This window comes from Pristiophorus japonicus, chromosome 7, assembly GCF_044704955.1.
Source record: "Pristiophorus japonicus isolate sPriJap1 chromosome 7, sPriJap1.hap1, whole genome shotgun sequence".
In the NCBI taxonomy this organism is placed as follows: domain Eukaryota; kingdom Metazoa; phylum Chordata; class Chondrichthyes; family Pristiophoridae; genus Pristiophorus; species Pristiophorus japonicus.
This window is the reverse complement of record NC_091983.1, coordinates 118,282,585-118,297,527: the sequence shown is the minus strand read 5'-3', so window position 1 is coordinate 118,297,527 and position 14,943 is coordinate 118,282,585.

Here is a 14,943-nt window from a genome sequence, read left to right as displayed (position 1 = left end):
CATTTAATCCCCTCGTCTAAATCATTAATGTACAATGTAAACAGCTGGGGCCCCAGCACAGAACCTTGCGGCACTCCACTAGTCACTGCCTGCCATTCTGAAAAGTACCCGTTTACTCCTACTCTTTGCTTCCTGTCTGACAACCAGTTCTCAATCCACGTCAGCACACTACCCCCAATCCCATGTGCTTTAACTTTGCACATTAATCTCTTGTGTGGGACCTTGTCGAAAGCCTTCTGAAAGTCCAAATATACCACATCAACTGGTTCTCCTTTGTCCACTTTACTGGAAACATCCTCAAAAAATTCCAGAAGATTTGTCAAGCATGATTTCCCTTTCACAAATCCATGCTGACTTGGACCTATCATGTCACCATTTTCCAGATGCACTGCTATGACATCCTTAATAATTGATTCCATCATTTTCCCCACTACTGAGGTCAGGCTGACCGGTCTATAATTCCCTGTTTTCTCTCTCCCTCCTTTTTTAAAAAGTGGGGTTACATTGGCTACCCTCCACTCCATAGGAACTGATCCAGAGTCAATGGAATGTTGGAAAATGACTATCAATGCATCCGCTATTTCCAAGGCCACCTCCTTAAGTACTCTAGGATGCAGTCCATCAGGCCCTGGGGATTTATCGGCCTTCAATCCCATCAATTTCCCCAACACAATTTCCCGACTAATAAAGATTTCCCTCAGTTCCCCCTCCTTACTAGACCCTCTGACCCCTTTTATATCCGGAAGGTTGTTTGTATCCTCCTTAGTGAATACCGAACCAAAGTACTTGTTCAATTGGTCTGCCATTTCTTTGTTCCCCGTTATGACTTCCCCTGATTGACTGCAGGGGACCTACGTTTGTCTTCACCAACCTTTTTCTCTTTACATACCTATAGAAACTTTTGCAATCCGCCTTAATGTTCCCTGCAAGCTTCTTCTCGTACTCCATTTTCCCTGCCCTAATCAAACCCTTTGTCCTCCTCTGCTGAGTTCTAAATTTCTCCCAGTCCCCAGGTTCGCTGCTATTTCTGGCCAATTTGTATGCCACTTCCTTGGCTTTAATACTATCCCTGATTTCCCTTGATAGCCATGGTTGAGCCACCTTCCGTTTTCTATTTTTACGCCAGACAGGAATGTACAATTGTTGTAATTCATCCATGCGGTCTCTAAATGTCTGCCATTGCCCATCCACAGTCAACCCCCTAAGTATCATTCGCCAATCTATCCTAGCCAATTCACGCCTCATACCTTCAAAGTTACCCTTCTTTAAGTTCTGGACCATGGTCTCTGAATTAACTGTATCATTCTCCATCCTAATGCAGAATTCCACCATATTATGGTCACTCTTCCCCAAGGGGCCTCGCACAATGAGATTGCTAATTAATCCTCTCTCATTACACAACACCCAGTCTAAGATGGCCTCCCCCCTAGTTGGTTCCTCAACATATTGGTCTAGAAAACCATCCCTTATGCACTCCAGGAAATCCTCCTCCACCGTATTGCTTCCAGTTTGGCTAGCCCAATCTATGTGCATATTAAAGTCACCCATTATAACTGCTACACCTTTATTGCATGCACCCCTAATTTCCTGTTTGATGCCCTCCCCAACATCCCTATTACTGTTTGGAGGTCTGTACACAACTCCTACTAACGTTTTTTGCCCTTTGGTGTTCTGCAGCTCTACCCATATAGATTCCACATCATCCAAGCTAATGTCTTTCCTAACTATTGCATTAATCTCCTCTTTAACCAGCAATGCTACCCCACCTCCTTTTCCTTTTATTCTATCCTTCCTGAATGTTGAATACCCCTGAATGTTGAGTTCCCAGCCCTGATCATCCTGGAGCCACGTCTCCGTAATCCCAATCACATCATATTTGTTAACATCTATTTGCACAATTAATTCATCCACCTTATTGCGGATACTCCTTGCATTAAGACACAAAGCCTTCAGGCTTGTTTTATTAACACCCTTTGTCCTTTTAGAATTTTGTTGTACAGAGGCCCTTTTTGTTCTTTGCCTTGGGTTTCTCTGCCCTCCACTTTTCCTCATCTCCTTTCTGTCTTTTGCTTTTGTCTCCTTTTTGTTTCCCTCTGTCTCCCTGCATTGGTTCCCATCCCCCTGCCATATTAGTTTAAATCCTCCCCAACAGCACTAGCAAACACTCCCCCTAGGACATTGGTTCCGGTCCTGCCCAGGTGCAGACCGTCCGGTTTGTACTGGTCCCACCTCCCCCAGAACCGGTCCCAATGCCCCAGGAATTTGAATCCCTCCCTGCTGCACCACTGCTCAAGCCACGTATTCATCTGCGCTATTCTGCGATTCCTACTCTGACTATCACGTGGCACTGGTAGCAATCCCGAGATTACTACTTTTGAGGTCCTACTTTTTCATTTAGCTCCTAGCTCCTTAAATTCGTTTCGTAGGACCTCATCCCTTTTTTTACCTATGTCGTTGGTACCAATGTGCACCACGACAACCGGCTGTTCTCCCTCCCATTTCAGAATGTCCTGCACCCGCTCCGAGATTTGAGTATAGGAGCAGGGAGGCCTTACTGTAGTTGTACAGAGCCTTGGTGAAGCCGCACCTGGAATATTGTGTTCAGTTTTGGTCTCCTAATCTGAGGAAGGATGTTCTTGCTATTGAGGGAGTACAGCAAAGGTTCACCAGCTTGATTGCCAGGATGGCAGGACTGACATATGAGGAGAGACTGGATCAACTGCGCTTGTATCCACTGGAGTTTAGAAGAATGAGAGGGGATCTCATCGAAACATATAAAATTCTGACGGGATTGGACAGGTTAGAGGCAGGAAAAATGTTCCCGTTGCTGGGGAGTTCCAGAACCAGGGGTCACAGTCTAAGAATAAGGGGTAAGCCATTTCGGACTGAGATGAGGAGAAACTTCTTCACTCAGAGTGGTTAACCTGTGGAATTCTCTACTGCAGAAAGTTGTTGAGGCCAGTTCGTTAGATATATTCAAAATGGATTTAGATATGGCCCTTACAGCCAAAGGGATCAAGGGGTATGGTGAGAATGCAGGAAAGGGGAACTGAGGTTGAATGATCAGCCATGATCTTATTGAATGGCGGTGCAGGCTTGATGGGCCAAATGGCCTGCTCCTGCACCTAATTTCTATGTTACTATGAGTTCTGGGTGCTGCCAGGGTACTGGACATCCATGTCCATTATCTTGCGTTTGTGGTGACAAACTATTTGCACATTGAGGGACAGGATGCCCTTGCGGTTTCTGAATTGCTCTGCAGCCTGGTTTGGTGCCCTGAGAGACACATGGGTGCAGTCAATCACCCCCTGGACCCTGGGGAAGCACGCAATGTGCATGAATCCAGTCTGACACTCTAACTACTGCTCCCTGGTCATTGAGAAGGAGATGTAGTCCTCCCATAAAGAGCATCTGTGACCTCACGTCTTGCTGTGTGGGCTGCAAACTGGGAAATGTTGCAGATGTCCGCAGTGGTAGCTTGGAACGAGCCTGTGGCATAGAAGTTGAGGGCTATCGTGACCTTAGATGCCAAGCTCAGGGCTGTCTTCACCCGTGTCTGAGGCTCCAATTCTGACTGCAGGAGATTACAGATCTCAGTGACAACGTCCTTCCGGAATCTTAGTCTGCGAAGGCACATGTGTATATCCAAATTGCTGCTGGAAGACCCTCTCACCCCTGTTATGTTCAGAATAACTCCACAAGACTGTATATTGTAAGCTCAAACTGTTGTGACCTTGGTCTCTTTAATGTAACTCCACAGTGAGGAAGCAGCATGGTAGACAGCTTTTATACCTGCTTGCCCAGGGTGTGCAGGTGACCCTTAGGTCTCCCACAGGTTCGCCTCCTGGTGGCAAGTCTTACACATTGGTAAAGTTTACATACATAACATCATTCCCCCCACCCTTCCCACAAATCTTAGATACAAGTTATTTGAAAGTTGAGGCGATCCGGGGCTCTGCGTTCCCGAGCTGATTGCCTGAGTTGAAGTCTTGGCATGGATGAGTTGGTCGGATCATTGCTGCACTGCAGTGTGGCTGGTCTGATCGGACTGTCGGGCATGCTGAGTTCATCCTCGTGGTTGACTGTGAGGTCGATTGCTGGTTGGGTGTGTGTGGATGGATCATTGATGGCAATGTCCTCTTCAAACTGTTCTTGGTTGTCAGTGAACCGCAGTTTGGTTTGATCCAAGTGCTTTCTGTACGTTTGTCCATTCATAAGTTTGACAAGAAACACTTTATTCCCCTCCTTGGCTAACATGGTGCCAGCAACCCATTTGGGACCATGACCGTAATTAAGAACAAACACAGGGTCATTAATCTCAATGTCACGCGATACAGCCGTGCGATCGTAGTACACGTTATGCCGGTGATGCCGAGTTTCTACATGATAATTGAGATCCAGGTAGACTAAGGAGAGCCTGGTTTTGAGTGCTCTCTTCATTAGCAATTCTGCAGGGGGAAGGAACCCTGGTAAGTGAGTGGATTCGCGTGCAGTAGCTGAGCAGAATCTGAGATAACCGGGCCTGCAGGGAACTGTCTGCCACGCGTTTCAAGCTCTACCTGATGGTTTAGACTGCCCGTTCTGCTTGACCATTGGATGCGGGCTTAAACAACGCAGACCTGACATGCTTGATGCCATTTCAGGTCATGAACTCATTGAATTACAAGCTGGTAAAAAATGGTCCATTGTCACTAACAAGGACGTCGGGCAAACCATGAGTGGCGAACATGGCCCGGAGGCTTTCAATGGTGGCAGTGGACGTACATGATGACATTATTATACATTCAATCCATTTAGAGTAAGTGTCCACTGCTACAAGGAATATCTTTCCTAGAAAGGGGCCAGCGAAATCTATGTGGACCCTGGATCACGGTTTGGAGGGCCATGACCACAGACTCAGTGGGGCCTCCCTTGGTGCATTGCTCAACTGTGAGCAAGTGTTACATTGGTGTACGCATGACTCCAATTCCGAGTCAATGCCGGGCCACCAAACGATAGCCTTCATCATGACTATGCCTGGGTGGGTACTGTGAAGGTCACGTATAAACGTTTCTCTGCCTTTTTTGGCAAAATTACACGATTCCCCCATAGGAGACAGTCCGAATGGATGGACATTTCATCCTTGCGTCAGTGGAACGGCTTAATTTGGTCTTGCATTTCCCCTGGAACCGCCAACTAGCTCCCATTGAGGACATATCTTGTTACCAGTGATAGCACAGGGTCCTGGCTAGTCCAGGTCCTGATCTGGCGAGCCGTGACGGGTGAACCCTCGCTCTCAAAAGCATCCATTACAAGAAGCAAGTCTGCTGGTTGCGCCATTTCCACCCCGGTGGTGGGCAATGGTAGCCGACTGAGGGCATCCGCACAGTTCTCAGTGCCTGGTCTGTGGCAGATTACATAGTCATATGCAGATAATGTTAGTGCCCATCTTTGGATGCGGGACGAAGCATTGTTGTTAATACCTTTGCTTTCCGAGAACAGCGAAATGAGCAGCTTGTGATCGGTTTCGAGCTCGAACCGGAGTCCAAATAGGTATTGGTGCATTTTCTTAACTCCGTATACGCATGCTAATGCTTCTTTCTCAACCATACTGTAGGCTCTTTTAGCCTTAGATAAGCTTCTGGACGCATATGCAACTGGTTGCAGTTTGCCTGACCCATTGGCTTGCTGTAACACACAACCGACCCCGTACGAAGATGCATCACAAGCTAGTACTAAACGTTTACACAGGTCATACAATACAAGTAACTTGTTAGAACATAGCAGGCTTCTAGTCTTGTTAAAGGCTGTCTCTTGAGATTGACCCCAAACCCAGTCGTCACACTTGCGTAGCAATAAATGCAATGGTTCCAGCAAAGTGCTCAATCCCGGTAGAAAGTTACCAAAATAGTTGAGGAGTCCCAGGAACGAATGTGGCTCCGTCACATTCTGTGATCTGGGTGCATTCTTGATGGCCTCCGTCTTGGAGTCCGTGGGTCTGATGCCGTCCGCCGCAATCTTTCTCCTCAGAAATTCGGCCTCTGGCACCAGGAAAACACACTTGCAGCATTTCAGCCTGAGTCCCACTCTGCCCAGTCACTTGAGAACCTCTTCCAGGTTGTGCAAGTGTTCAGTGGTGTTGCGGCCAGTGATCGAGATGTCGCCTTGAAACATCACGGTGCGCGGAACCGATTTCAGCAGACTCTCCATGTTTCTCTGGATGATGGCCGCAGGCGAGCAAATCCCAAAGGGGCATCTGCGGTATATGAACAGTCCTCTGTGCGTGTTGATGCACGTCAATTTTTTCGACGGTTCAGCCAGCTCCTGTGTCATGCAAGCAGAGGTTAGATCCAGCTTGGTGAAGGACTTCCCTCCTGCTAGCGTTGCAAATAGGTCATCTGCTTTAGGTAGTGGATACTGGTCTTGTAACGAGATTCGGTTGATCGTTACTTTGTAGTCCTCGCAGATTCTGACCGTCCTGTCGCTTTTCAACACCGGAACAATTGGACTGGCCCATTTGTTGAACTCGACTGGCGATATGATCCCGTCTCGTTGAAGTCTGTCCAGCTCGATCTCGACTTTCTCTTGCATCATGTATGGAACCGCTCAGGCCTTGTGATGAACCGGTCATGCATCAGGGACTAGATGGATCTGCACTCTGGCGCCTGTGAAGATGCCGATGCCTAGCTCGAATAATGATGGGATTTGTTTCGCACTTGGGCGCACAAGGCGCCATCCACCGAAGACAGTGCTTTGACGTTGTCCCAGTTCCATCGGATCTTTCCTAGCCAGCTTCTGCCGAACAACATTGGGCCATCGCCTGTACAATTCATAGTGGTAAATCATGCACAGCTCCATCGTACGATACCTTTACTGCCGCATTGTCAATGACTGGTATGAGCTCTTTGGTGTAAGTGGATCGGGCTTAGTTTTTGCCTTTGTGCCTTGTTGCCCCACAGTTTCTCAAAAGCCTTCTGGCTCATAATTGACTCACTCGTCCCCATGTCCAATTCCATGGAAACTGGAATGCCGTTTAATTTGACTTTTAACATTATCGGAGGGCTTTTGGTGGTAAAGATGTGTACCCCATACACTTCCTCTTTAGCCTCGGGTTGAGTTGCCTCTTACTCGTTCAGCGTGATCCGTGCCAGATCGATCATCTTCTGCCGACTCTGCCACGTGGTGAGTCGCAGCATGTCTGCACATTCGCTGGAGGTGCCCCATTGTTCCACAGCCCTTGCACACGTAGTGCTTGAATCGATATTGATGGGCTCGATGATTACCCCCGCAGCGCCAACACTGTGCTAATGGATTCGCATTCACGCCCCACGGCGGACTCTGAGTCATCCTAGGTCCGGCCTCTGCGGGCGTGTAGGCCCTGCCATGTTCAGTTCTGCCTGCTGAAGGCGTTATTTTATGCACAGTACTTGCCAGTGAGCTTCGATGCTGTAATGATATCTGTTTAGTGTTATCGTTTGTGGACATAAAAGCTTGGGCTATCGAGATGGCCTTGCTCAGATCTAGGGATTTGGCAGACAGCAGTTTGCGTGGCCGATTCCAAGCACGAAAAAGTCCCGCAACACTTCCTCCAAAAATCCATCAAATACACAAGGCGCCTTAGGTCGGCGACATAGCTCGCCACGTCCTGGCCCTCGGAGCGATGGTACGTATAAAAGCGATACCTGGCCATCAAGATGCTCTCCTTCGGCTTGAGGTGTTCCTGAACCAGCGTGCACAACTCTTCATATGTCTTCTCTGTTGGTTTAGTTGGTGCTACCAGATTTTTGATGAGGCCATATATCGTGGACCCGCAAACGGTGAGGAGAATCGCCCTGCGCTTGACCGCGGTTTCTTCCTTTTCCAGCTCGTTGGCCACGAAGTACTGGTCAAGACGCTTAACGAAGGCTTCCCAATCATCATCCTCAACAAATCTTTCAAGAATACCAATGGCAGCCATAACCGCATGAAAGTTCATGATCTGTTACTCGTCGCCAATTGTTATGTTCAGAATAACTCCATAAGACTGCATATTGTAAGCTCAAACTGTTGTGACCTTGGTCTCTTTAATATAACTCCAGGGTGAGGAAGCAGCATGGTAGACTGCTTTTTACATCTGCTTGCCCAGGGTGTGCAGGTGACTCTTGGGTCTCCCACATGTGCGCCCCCTGGTGGCAAGTCTTACACATTGGTAAAGGTTACATACAGAACAACCCCCACTTCTGTGTGGCCGTCTTTCTATGCGAGGTGGCTCATTCGCTGCTCCCTGCTGCTGTTCTGCCTCCTACAACCCTGCAGGCTGCTGCTGACCAGCATAAGGCTCCTCTGCAAGCTGCCTCCTGGGCTGCTCACCCATTATCTGGTGGGACGGGGGGCCGGGGGGGGGGGGGGGTGGGGGGGCAGTCGGCCTACCGGACTCTCCTTGCTGAGGGCCTTAGTTTGGCACCTCCCTTGCTTGCCCTCCATGGCCATCTCCCTGGCCCTCTCCACGCTGGTCCGCTATGATGTTTGTGGCCTTTGCCTGCTGCCTCTACAGACGTTGTCCGCAGCGCTGCCTTCTTCTCCGTGCCTCGGTGGCACACATAATGCGCAGGAGGCGTTGGCCTGCAAGCACTGCCCCCATCTCCAAGGCCTCCACAAGCTTAGTCTCCTCAAAGTGGCCTTGCACTACTACTTAAAGAATGCAACAAAGTCGCCGAAAATAAATCTAACTAAAGCACCAAACTTTTAATCCACTCCAGCGGTCTCAATCACCAACGATGCTCCATTTCAAAAATCCAACTCTTTGCACTGCTGAGCGGCCGGACGACTCTTTAATTGGAAAAGTGCTTCTGGTCCGGATCTCGGTGGTGCGTGGAGTGATGATGCACTTAAGAGTGCTGTCAATCACCACCACGTCAGGGAATACCTATCGCCGTGGCCATGTCACGAAAACTCAGCGGCCACTGGACTTCGCAGCATGGCTGCTGGTTTGAGGTCTTAACAGGCCTTTCTCAGAGGGGCAAATTTGGCCCCATAGAATCTCAAAGCGCAGAAGGCCATTTGCCCCGTCGTGTCTGTGCCGGCTCTTGAAGGAGCAATCCAATTAATCCCATTCCTTTGCGCTTATCACAGAGCCCTGCAAATTTCTCAATTTCAAATATATATCCAATTGCCGACAGAAAGTTACGATTGAATCTACATCAACGACTCTTTCAGCAATGGAGTGGACATGATAACAACTTGTGGTTAAAGAAATTCTCATGTCCCCTCTGGTTCTTTTACCAATTACCATCAATCTGTGTCTTCTGGTTATCGATCCTCCTGCCAGCAGAAATAGTTTCTCCCTATCTACTCTATCAAAACCCATTATAATTTTGAACATCTCGATTAAATGTCCCCTTAACCTTCTCTGCTTTTAAGGAAAACAACCCTAGCTTCTGTAGTATCTCCACATAACTGATGTCCCTCATCCCTATCATTTTGGTAAATCTCCTCTCCAAGGCCATGACATCCTTCCTAAAGTGTTGTGTCCAATAACAGTAGCTGAGGCCGAACCAGTGATTTATACAGGTTTATTAAAGAAAGGAAAATATTAATGCTTCAGGCCTGCCCCTTCATCAGCACATGAAAATATTACAGAGGAACAAAGTGAGGGGGAAAAGGAACTACACAGACAAGAAAAATAATGGCCTAAAAATTGCGGTTGGCGGTGTAGCTACGGAATACGCGCCGACCTCTGAAAAGAATACGAACATACCTTGTGCGAGGCCCAGAACGTAGACCTGTTGTTCGGCACTGCAGAGTTGTGTGTAGTGTATTACATCACAAAAGCCAGGAGCGCAGCGTACAACTATGCGTAAGGGAAGACACGCCCACAAAATCTGTCAAAACTAAGCCATGGCTGAAGAAACTTCTTTGTCTCTTCCAATGAAATTACATTTTAAAAATTTCTAATAACTTTTAATTAAACTGGTACTTGGACTTATTTCATATATCAGCACTTTGTTAAAATTATGTAATAAAATACCAACAATAATTTGGCATCTGTTTTCCACTTTAAGGCTAAAAAAGATAATTTGAGGCCAATGGAAAGATCTTCAGCCTTTGACCATTTACTAAAGTGAAATAAATCATTTACCTGTTCAACCTTCTATTGAGGTTAAACAGTTCCTCTCACTTGGGAAGTGTGTTAAACGTTACTTTATTTATATTTCATACCAAGAAACAGATTCCTTTTGTTATTAAAGGAGCATTGTATAGCGTTGTAGAGTGTTTTGCTAGCCAAAACTATTTAATGTGCTGTACTTCATCCATCCGGCTTTTTAAATTAAGGATATGTTTGGATTTATTTTATGTGTTTTTTAAATTCTTTTAAAGCTAGCATTTAATATCCTGTCAAAGGCCCATTGCAACAGATTACGATTCAACAGCACTGAAATGCATTGGCAATGATCCGTGCATGTAGCACACTAGCTGTGGGGCTGCTCTAAATGTATTATGCTGTATATAAAATAAGTAAAGAGCAAAATGGTTTTATTTCATACATTTGGAGGCAGTATAAATGATCCATGCCGAATGCCCAGTTCTTGGTCATACAATTGAAGTGCAGAAAGCATTGATAATTTTAAATATTAATTGTCATACTTTATATCTTTAGGGGTCGAAATTGGGTTGAGGACACTGCCCGTTACTGCCGGCAGTACGCCGCAAAGGCCTACCATCAGCGTTAAGCGGCATCCACAGCCTAGCTCCGTTCGACGGACCACATCGTCCGCATGCCTGACACGAGACTTCCAAAGCAAGCGCTCTACTCAGAATTCCTACATGGCAAGCGAGCCCCAGGTGGGCAGAGGAAATGGTTCAAGGACACCCTCAAAGCCTCCTTGATAAAGTGCAACATCCCCACCGACACCTGGGAGTCCCTGGCCCAACGCCGCTCTAAGTGGCGCTGAGCACCTCGAGTCTCGTCGCCGAGAGCATGCAGAAACCAAGCACAGACAACGGAAAGAGCGTGCAGCAAACCACACTCCCCACCCACCCTTTCCTTCAACGACTGTCTGTCCCACCTGTGACAGAGTACTCAAGGAAGTGGCCCTAGAAATAGTGGCTGCATTGGTGATAATTTTCCAACAGTCCATCGACTCTGGATCAGTTCCTATGGACTGGAGGGTTGTTAATGTAACACCACTTTTTAAAAAAGGAGGTAGAGAGAAAACGGGTAATTATAGACCAGTTAGCCTGACATCAGTAGTGGGGAAAATGTTGGAATCAATCATTAAGGATGAAATAGCAGCACATTTGGAAAGCAGTGATAGGATTGGTCTAAGTCAGCATGGATTTATGAAGGGGAAATCATGCTTGACAAATCTTCTGGAATCTTTTGAGGATGTATCGAGTAGAGTGGACAGGGGAGAACCAGTGGATGTGGTGTATTTGGACTTTGAAAAGGCTTTTGACAAGGTCCCACACAAGAGATCGGTGTGCAAAATTAAAGCACATGGTATTGGGGGTAATTAAGAATGTGGATAGAGAACTGGTTGGCAGACAGGAAGCAGAGAGTTGGGATAAACGGGTCCCTTTCAGAATGGCAGGCAGTGACTAGTGGAGTGCCGCAGTGCTCGGTGCTGGGACCCCAGCTCTTTACAATATATATTAATGATTTAGATGATGGAATTGAGTGTAATATCTCCAAGTTTGCAGATGACACTAAATTGGGTGGCGGTGTGAGCTGTGAGGAGGCTGCAGGATGATTTGGACAGGTTAGGTCAGTGGGCAAGTACATGGCAGATGCAGTATAATGTGGATAAATGTGAGGTTATCCACTTTGGGGGCAAAAACACGAAGGCAGAATATTAGGAAAAGGGGAGGTGCAGCGAGACCTGGGTGTCATGATTCATCAGTCACTGAAGGTTGGCATGCAGGTACAGCAGGCGGTGAAGAAGGCAAATGGTATGTTGGCCTTCATAGCAAGGGGATTTGAGTATAGGAGCAGGGAAGTCTTACTGCAGTTGTACAGGGCCTTGGTGAGGCCCCACCTGGAATATTGTGTTCAATTTTGGTCTCCTAATCTGAGGAAGGATGTTCTTGCTATTGAGGGAGTGCAGCGAAGGTTCACCAGACTGATTCCCAGGATGGCTGGACTGACAAATGAGGAGAGACTGGATTGACTGGGCCTGTATTCACTGGAGTTTAGAAGGATGAGAGGGGATCTCATAGCAAAAAAAAGTTCTGACGGGATTGGACCGGTTAGATGCAAAAAGAATGTTTCCGATGTTGGGGAAGTCCAGAACCAGGGGGCATAGTCTTAGGATAAGGGGTAAGCCATTTAGGACTGAGATGAGGAGGAACTTCTTCACTCAGAGAGTTGTTAACCTATGGAATTCCCTACCGCAGAGAGTTGTTGATGCCAGTTCATTGGATATATTCAAGAGGGAGTTAGATATGGCCCTTGCGGCTAGAGGGATCAAGGGGTATGGAGAGAAAGCAGGAACGGGGTACTGAAGGAATGATCAGCCATGATCTTATTGAATGGTGGAGCAGGCTCGAAGGGCCGAATGGCCTACTCCTGCACCTATTTTCTATGTTTCTATGAGACTGTAATTCCCATATTGGACTGTACAGTCACCTGAGAACTCACTTTTAGAGTGGAAGCAAGTCTTCCTCGATTTCGAGGGACTGCCTATGATGATGATGACACCCTGGCTGAAATTGAGTAGGCTCTTTGGCAAAGGCGCCAAGATGCAATGCTGCGCCAGCTAACGCCACCTAACTCCACCCGTGTGGTGACGTCATCCAGCGTACAATGCCTCTTTGACACCTCTGTTGTGATATTTGCTTTGTACAACTGCCATACCAGCAGGTGGACGTACAGCCTGAAAAAAGGTGGTGGTTAAAGAGCAGTTCTCGGATGGAATCGCTCAGAAAGGAAGGCAAGTTTTTCTCTTAATTTATTTCTGCATGTTTTCATTAGTTTTAAGGAGTGGAGAAGTATGTGTGTGGATCAGAGAAGTTTTAGTTTTTTTTCCTTCCATTTTCTTCCTTTTTTTTTCCTAGCCTCCCGTTGTGAAATTGAGTAGGCCTCCTGAACTTCCGTCCCCTTGGCACTGAGGATGAGTGTGCAATGCCACCTTTTAGCGCTGATCTCTCATCTTTGGGAGTTATAACTGAATTTAGCAATTGAGGCTGCATCTAACACCCGGCGCTAAATCAACACTCAGGCGGTGACACAGCCTCAAAAACAGCCACAATCAATTTCGACCCCTTAATGTTTTTAAATGTTGCACTAGGTGCATGTATTTTATTGTGAAGTGATATCAGAATGGTTAGCAATCCTTTCAGATACACTCAAATGGGTTTTTTTCACAGCGAAACAGGTTCTTACGCCTGGTTTCAATAACCATAAATTTTCGGACGTAATTGCTAGCCAATTAGCCCAACTCTGCATCAGCAATTGGGAGTTCCAAGGCTGAGCGGATCATCTGATCGCAAGTTCGGATCGGGAGTTAGTGCATGGTCCCGAACTTGCGGTCAATTTCAAAGGCGGCATGACGAAGTACTCTCAGAGTACACCATCATATCCATCGCAAAATCTGTCCCAATGAGCTGCAAAGTGATTAGGTGAACAGGAGATGGTAAACTGACAGAAGTAATAATGGCAGAAGACAAAAAGGGGCACGATGAGAAAAATTTAATGCATATAGGAGATTTCGAGAATTCATGAACACAAGATAGTTGAAGCAGGTTAACAACTTAGAGAGGATACTTGGAAAACCGGGCTCCAGTGCTGGAGGAGGCCAGTGGAAGAAAAAGGCAGGTCAACACACGGGACCACTCTGTTGGCAGCTGGGATCCCCATCGCAAGCACTAACCTTTAAGCTCGAGAGCACCTCATCTTTCTACAAGGCGCTTTGCAACCTTCTGGCCTAAACTTAACTGTAGATCCCATTTTCTCTCTGACAATGGGTGCTGGTAATGTAAGATAGCTGTACCAACACTAATGGGAATGAGGAAGGGAGTGGGTAATATCTTTATGCTCCAATAAAGGGCTATGCCTGAAACATTAACATTTCCTTTTTTTTTAAACAGATGCTTGATGGACATTTTGGAGAGTTGTACGGACATCTTGGAGAGTTAAGGGTTAATAACTGAACTTCTTTGTATCTTGGAGCAACGGGCTTTCCAAGATAAACAGAATGGCTTTGAAGTGTCATAAGAGACATTGCTTGTCCTCTGGTTTTAGTATCGAGTGTTATTTAAAAGAAATGCTTGTGCAAGGAAATGTGACAGTAATTACATCAGCAAGAGTGATTAAGGTGTAGCTTTAGTGGATAGGGTAATAAAAATAGGTTGAGGGATCTATTAACCATAGCATCAAAAGATTACGGCTATTTAAGCCTATTCTTAGAAGAGTTTGAGAACAGTTACATCAGGAAGTTTTGTTTAAGCAAAGTAGCTTTGGAGTAAACAACTACAACTATTTAAATGGATTGACTGTCTTCAAAGGATTCAGGGATACATCATGAGGTCTTATCTGTGACATTTACCTTTGATGTAGGCAAAATATGATGTATAAAGGAGCATGGACTTCAACAGATTTTCAGAGGGATTGAAAGATAGAACGAGAATCCGAAAAGCTACGCTCTGTGCCTAGTTGAGACAATCACTCAAACCAGATATCAATAAAGTCTGTTCCGGATACTCCACTATCAAGAGTCTCATGCTTACTTGAAACATGTTGTTATGAACCAAAGGAAGGATGCTGTCATGTATTCACCCAGCATTGTAACACATGTATAATCTGACCTAAGTTGTACACTGTGAGAACAATGACCACTAGGTGGGAGACACTCCTAACCTGGACCTTCAGATATAAAAGGGAAGCTCCACCCACTATCATCACTTGAGTGCTGTGGAATAAAGGACAGGTCACAAACTGACCTTCTCTCAAGCATGGGCCTCGTGTGCATTTATACTGTATAGTAAGGA